A 7,249-nucleotide genomic window follows, 5' to 3' on the forward strand; every position below is an offset into this window, starting at 1 on the left:
TTTAAGACAAGTGTTATGGCATTAAAAACTAAGCAAAGCAAAATTCTTTTTAAAAAGTCCCCAAAAGTATTCCTTCCATGTCCAGAATTCATGTTATGTCTCTGCCTCAAATGCAGTGTTTTAAACCTCCTTCCCAAATTGAGAATATGAAGAATTAGCTCTTGAATTTATTATTCGGAATTATCAACGCAACAGAGCCTGATTTTAAAAAGAGCATAGGTCAACAATGTGCCCCATCAAAAACCGTGTATCATGTTTATATAATATATGCAGAAATATAATGCAAATGGTCCAAATACTGTTATTTTGAGTTTTAAGAAATTAGACTCAAACAGGTGATACACAAAATGACAATGGAAATCAAGGTGCAGGGAGAGGGGAAAAACCCCACACAAGAGCTTATTGAGTCTGTCTGCCTAGATTATAAAACAATATTTACATTGTTTAAGACAAGTGTTATGGCTTTAAAAACTAAGCAAAGCAAAATTCTATTTAAAAAGTCCCCAAAAATATGGCAATTTTATAAACAAAAATCTATATTTGATTACAGCCTAGCTTAACGAGACACTGCATAAAATATGAGCGATATCATGTGGAGGTACCACATAAAACTATTAAATGTTTTGATAATGAGTTTTATGGGGGAGACACCTACAGTGCGTAAATGTGTGCTCATGACTTTCACGAAATGGACTTATGAATGTAAGAAACATTGCACTACGTTACCTGTATACCTCCAGCTGCTGTTATATAGAAATGCTAAATGTTTTCACCATGTGACAGTGCTTATTAAAACATTACAGTCAGTAGCTGTTATTTTCTCATGGTTTGCATGATGTGCCTGCTTCTATTTTTTCCTCTTTATTCGATTTCTTGACAAAATGAAAGGGGGTATGTTTATGATGGCTTTCGTGAATACTCATTTGGTAAAGGAGGGAGGAATCCACTGTTTGCTTTTGCATTCAGTTGGTTTTGAAAAATATTGAAGCTGAGATGGAGGTGCAGAGATAAGGGTGACAGCACAGCTGATGGAGCTTATGCAGTCACAGCACACAGATGGTTTCTCTGGCAGCCTCCTGAGTCCAGATTTTCTTGAAGCTTCTGGTGCTTGGGAGCAGCAGATATCCCTGGTCTGCTTCAGGTCAGTTAATTTGGAATTTGGCTTCTATTCCTCCATTTACAGACACATTACTTTGGCACCGAGCACACAGTGAACACAGCAAATGATGGGGTTGGTCATGGTACAATGTGCGGTGCAGAGCTGTGCTCCTGAAGCTGGAGGGTGTTAACTGGTTCTCCTAAGCATGCACAATAGTGAGGTATTGTCTTTACAGAAAATTCAGCCATCAGTTAATGGCTTAGATTGCAGTCGGCCTGCCCAGTAAGCAGCGCGGAGCTACGGCAGCCAAACAGAATGTGATGTTTATATTTTGACAGTTCTGCTGCTACTAAACATTTGTCTACTCAACAAAATCTCATAATGAGTAATATACAGACCATGTCCGCCAGAGTCCATTTAACACTGGTATTACTCCAAATAGCTGCCTTGGAGCTATATTGACTCTATGACTGACTAAGGGTAATAAATACAGTTAGTGAACATACTGAAAAATATACAGAAAAATGAAAAACTGATAAGGACCCTCAAATTCTTTAGCTGAATATATTTATTGAGCTGTGTTACAGCTACTGTTTTAACCCCATTGCACACAGTGGAACATGAGAGGAAAGAAGGCAGAGTGACATGTGCAGCAAAGGCACTGGATCTGAACCCAGGATGACGTTATACAGCCTGGTAACCGCTGGTGCCGCTGTAGTTTGTATTCAGGACCGTCAATGTTGTCTTTTTCAGTTTGGTGTGAAGCTCTGGATGTTTTTTTTTTAAGATACATTCTTTAATATGTAGTCAGCATTCTCAGGCATTGATTACATCGTGATACATCAAGATTGAAGCACACAGTGAATTTCCTTACAGTAGTAGAATTTTACAATTTAATGTGCAATGTAATCGACCGTAGATCTTCCGGGGGGCTGTCTGTCTTTTTGCATCGGTGCCTTTCTGTTTGAACGATAACCGTTCAAGCAAAATCAGCAGATTGAAGATTACACATTAAGCACTCTCTGTGACATTCAACCAAAACGAAAGACAGGTGGAGTCACTCCAAGAGGGTTTCCTGCCACTGAAAACGGCGGTATTGATCTTTTTATAATACTTCCTTTCCCTGTATCCCTTAAAGATCCTCTTTCATATGTTCTTCCTGAATTATCCTATATTGGCTCGGTGGTAAGGAATAAACATTAACAGGCCGTTGGGACTCTGCCAAGAGCCCTAAGAAAGGATGAAGCATGGAAACCAAGGGAAAAGGTATTCATATCTACAACTACTTCAGTGTTTTGGATTTCCAATACAGGGCTCTCGCAGAAAACTTGAGTGCCTTGGCTTATGTGGGCCAATATGACTCTGGGTCACTGTCACTTTATGTAGGAGATGACGTTGATTTTCTCACCTGATTCCCAGAGAGAGAGTGAACAAGCGTATTCCCCAAAATGTCTTTTTGTTTGACACGACCATAAAAATAGCTAACTGTGAGTTTCAGTGAGTCCCGTCAGCTCACCAGAGAACTAGACTTATTTAGATGAAGTGAGCGATGAGCTGTAAAAGTCATTTGGCCAACCTGCTATCTATAATAATTTGAATCCTCCAGACCAAATGCTGGATGACTTTTTCCTGAGAATTCTGTTTTTTAATCCCGATGAATTGTGAAGGAATTGTTACAGATTTTTTTTAAATGTTCTTTTCAGCAGCAGTGAATCCAGCTGCAGTGTGAGTTTGCCTTTTTTGTTACAGCGCTAAGAGTGATGAAGTTGTCAGTCAGGAGCAGAGTCAGTGTGTGTGTGTGTGTGTGTGTGTGCCTGTATTAACCTGTATCTGTTTGTGAATGTGTGCATGTGTAGTGCTGTGTTTGTGTGCACGCCTGTGGTTCGGCGTGTGCATGTGCCCGGGTGTGTGGGATACACAAGAATCTAGGTTGGAACATCCATTTTCAATCACTTATTTAAGTCACATGAGCTATATTTAAAGAGATCATAAATAAAATACCAGGGTTCCTTTCATCAATGAATAAATCATGGCCGTTATCCTCTTATATTCATATTCTCTTCTCTCTTTCTCCCCTGCACACAGTGTAGTTGGCTGCCTCCAGTCTTTATCACATTTCTGTATCACAGCGGGCTGGATGTCTGATTAAGCGTGTTTATCCTTTGGTTATTCTGTCAACTCAGCTATTCACTTATTGAGTTTGCTCGTGTAAATACTGCTTACAATAGTCTGGATGAGTTCTTGAACCCCATCATGTGGGACCATGAACACGATTTAATATTCAGTACTGTTTAATGTCCTGAAGAAAATTCAGTCTGCCAAACCACGACAGAAAAATGTGCCAATCAGTAAAACCCATATCAGCAGAAGAAGAAATCACCCTCCAACACTTGAAGTGCTGAGGGAGAACGCCTTCCATTTCCAGAATTCATGTTATGTCTCTGCCTCAAATGCAGTGTCGTAAACCTCCTTCCCAAATTGAGAATATGAAGAATTAGCTCTTGAATTTATAATTTGGAATTATCAACGCAACAGACCCTGATTTAAAAAAGCGCATAGGTCAACAATGTGCCCCATCAAAAACCGTGTATCATATTTATATAATATATGCAGAAATATAATGTAAATGGTCCAAATACTTTTTTTTTTTTTTTTAGGGCTTTCAGCTCCATCTTGTGGTCTTCATCAACAGAAGGAGGCTGCACCTCAAACAAACCCCATTTGTTGATGAAGACCAAGAGTTGCAGTTAAAAGCTCCTCTGGGGGGAAATAAATAAGTGGACCTTAAGTTAAGATTGTCAAAGTACTATTTCCAAGTTCAAGAATGAACCTTCATGCTCAATATTGCAAATTATAAAATGGGTGAGTTTCTCCTTGTTTAAGGGTTTGAGAGCATTCTTTTCCTTAAATGTGTTGTATGCTGTCCACTCATCTGCACTATTTTCTGTCTTGTTCTGGAAAGTTCAACAGTTAGCATCCAGTTTTTAGTAACACACGATCACACGCAATAAACGGAGCTGTTCTGGCTACATGACGTGAATTCTTTAAATTCAGCAAGACAACATTTCAAGTCGATGTTCAAACACAGATTTAACATTTCACTCAAAACCAGAAATGTCAACCTGCTGGTGGCGCTCGAGGAAAAGTCAGAGGATCACCAACATCACCAAAAGTCGTTAGGATTCACCCTCCTCCTCCGGATTCCATGGCAATACAATAGTTGTTAAGATATTTCAGCCTAGATCAAAGCGGTGGAGCGACCGACAGTGCCATCCCTAGAGCCACGTGGAAACGTAGGAGGATGAGATGTTATAATAGCCTTATTACAGTATAATGCTACATGCTTTTTCTCTTAATATTGCATTTGCTATTATATCAGTATAACATTTTGTATACACAGTACATTATAAAACTTTAACAGTGGGCAGCATAGGAAAGAAAATGTTACCAGTAATCAAATCTTCAGCATAAAAATATATTTTAGATTTACCCTTTTTTGTAGTAAGTTAGAAATTTAGTTTGTCTTTTTTTTTTTTGTCTTTTTAGCTGATTTATAGCTAAAGAACTACGTTCATCCTGCATCTGTTTGAGAACAGTCTGATTTTAAATTTAAAATCTACTCCCCAATGGTAACAGAAGGCAGTGCTTAGTTAGACTGCGTTCAGGGATTGTAGATGCTTCTTGCCTTCTGCAGTGCCTTTAGTTCAGACACTTCCTGCGGTTCCATGCAGGTTATCGCTCACAACTGACGGTCTTTCTTAGAGGACTGGTGAGACTTCTTTATAAGTGATCTGTAGCAGCAAGAGAGTATCTTAGGAACCACATGTGCCTTTCCCTGCTGATGCAGAAGGTTCAGAACAGGTGGAGATGGTTTCTTTATTTGTGGGTGACTGACACAATATTGTTGGAGAGAGACTTATCAAGCGTGGCACTGGGGTATCTACAGTTGTCCAATCTCTCCATGACTGCATCTTCAGCAAAATGTTTAATTACATGTGCCTCCTTTCCAAAATCCATCAGCAGCGCCTTTCTTTTAATCATGAGGAGTTGTAGGAAATTATTCCCACACCAATGCACCCACTCCCTGAAGCCTTTTTTCAAAGCACTCTCCCCTGTTTGAAAGTCTGACGACGACAGCTGAGTCATCTCTATACTTCACTGCCAAACAGTAATTAAAGATCTCACTTTGTCAATTAGATTGAGATAGTAGTGCATGTACGTTTGAGAGGGAGACGTGGCTTTCATCAGGGATACAGGGACCCACCTGTAGGCTGGAGACGCTCTCACAGAGCAGCTGCAGGTGTGCATACGTGGCATCCTGACTGGTTATAAAAACGCTTTGAAATAATTGTGTGCAGGTTTATGGATGCTAAACCTACACGACAAAACATCATTTCATGTAATACATAAGCAAATATAGCATGACATCAGTCTTATAGCTCTGGATTTTGGTAGCAATCTGCTGCACATTAATTGTGCTTTAAAGTCAGACTATGTAACTTCTGACAGGAGGACGATCTCATCCTTGTGATGAAGTTTTACTTAAAAGTAATAAAACGGCCCCATGCTCAACTCAATACACTCAGGAGTTTTTCCTTTTACAGCCTTACCTGCTAGCTGGGGTGACCATTAGCTTATGGTGGCTAATGCTAGCGTAAGTTAGCAAATGTCAGATTGATATTGCTGTATGAGTGGCTAATGTTAGCTAATGTTAGCAAACAAAGATATGTATACTTCTGTGTAATTATTTAGGCGTGCTGACTGTTTGACTCTTACACTTGTGCTACGCTTAAAAGTTAGTCTCACTTAAAACAATATTACGTATTATTACAACACACCGGACTCCTTATCAGCTAAATTCCTTTGGCACCTTTTCCTCGTGCAGCTGCATGCCATACAAAGATTGAAATGCTTCTGATTAATTGATGTGGGTTTGCACCAGCTCCACAGCGCGATGGCAGCTTGGGTGCTCGCTGTATTATTCAGGCGGCTTTAAAAGCATGTCAACCCAATTACAGGGGTTTTACGAGAAATATCATGTCCTGTCCTACTATCTCAGGAGCAACATCTCAGCTCGGGAGAAGGGAAAACCTCGCACCCCGGATTCAACTGGAAAAGATGGAGGCTTCTGGTGCACCACTGGAATTTCCTCAGGCACATTTTTTTTGGTTGTCAGTTTAGATCATTGTTGAGGTTAAGTTTTGTAGTTATATTTTATTGCTGACTATGTAATAGGCTCTGCATTCTTGTTTCCATTGCCATTTAAAGCTTCTGAGACACACCATGGTTTTCCTTTTGGGTGATGTCAGATCAGATTATCTCCCTTTTAAATTCACTTTGGTCATTTATGAGTTTCGAAAATCAGGCCTCGGTTAGTTTTTAAGTGTTTCCCAATTTGCACTTGGGTGTTATTTAAATGAATTTCAGTATTTGGCCTGTTTATGCTTAAATGGACAATTCAACTGACCAACATGATATAAACTGTACTTCCATTAGAAACTGATTTTAAACTGTATGTTAACTGGAACTTTAGGTCAGCTTTGGTTTTATGCAGCAGTTCAGGTCTGCTGGCAGCAACTCAAAGGGAGGGGAGAAGTGTTTTGTCATGCTGCCTCATTTCATTCACAAGAGGGGAAAACACAGGCAATGCCTTGCAGTGCAGGCTCAGCAATATCACTCCACTTGTTTCTTCCGTCATTTTCATTATGCACCCGGGAGAAAGACGTCATGTTGCAAATAAAGCTGTCTGAGTCGGTCCTACTGCGAAACAGCCATCATTTCTATCATCTTCTTGACTCCTATGCGCACTAAGCAATACATTTGCAGGGAACGTATTAGAAGTAGTCAGAAGCTGCTGGTGTTGAGTTGCTCAACACAGATGACCAACATCAATATCGGAGTCCAGTTGTAGTGGGGTTTTTTTCTAAACTCACTTTACAAAAGCTTTAAGTTGTACGCCGTCTTGCTCTTGTTGTGATTGCATCTCCCATTAATTCTTTTTATGCTTGTGCTAGTGTGGGGCAGTTTAAAACTGGGAGGCCTGGATAAAATAAAGAAGTTGGTATGCAGAAGGTCAGCGCAACAGAAAGTAATTAGGAAATGTAACTTTGAGAGAATGACACAGCACTGCATTACTCTGATGTGGAAATA

This window comes from Enoplosus armatus, chromosome 6, assembly GCF_043641665.1.
Source record: "Enoplosus armatus isolate fEnoArm2 chromosome 6, fEnoArm2.hap1, whole genome shotgun sequence".
Classification (NCBI taxonomy): domain Eukaryota; kingdom Metazoa; phylum Chordata; class Actinopteri; order Centrarchiformes; family Enoplosidae; genus Enoplosus; species Enoplosus armatus.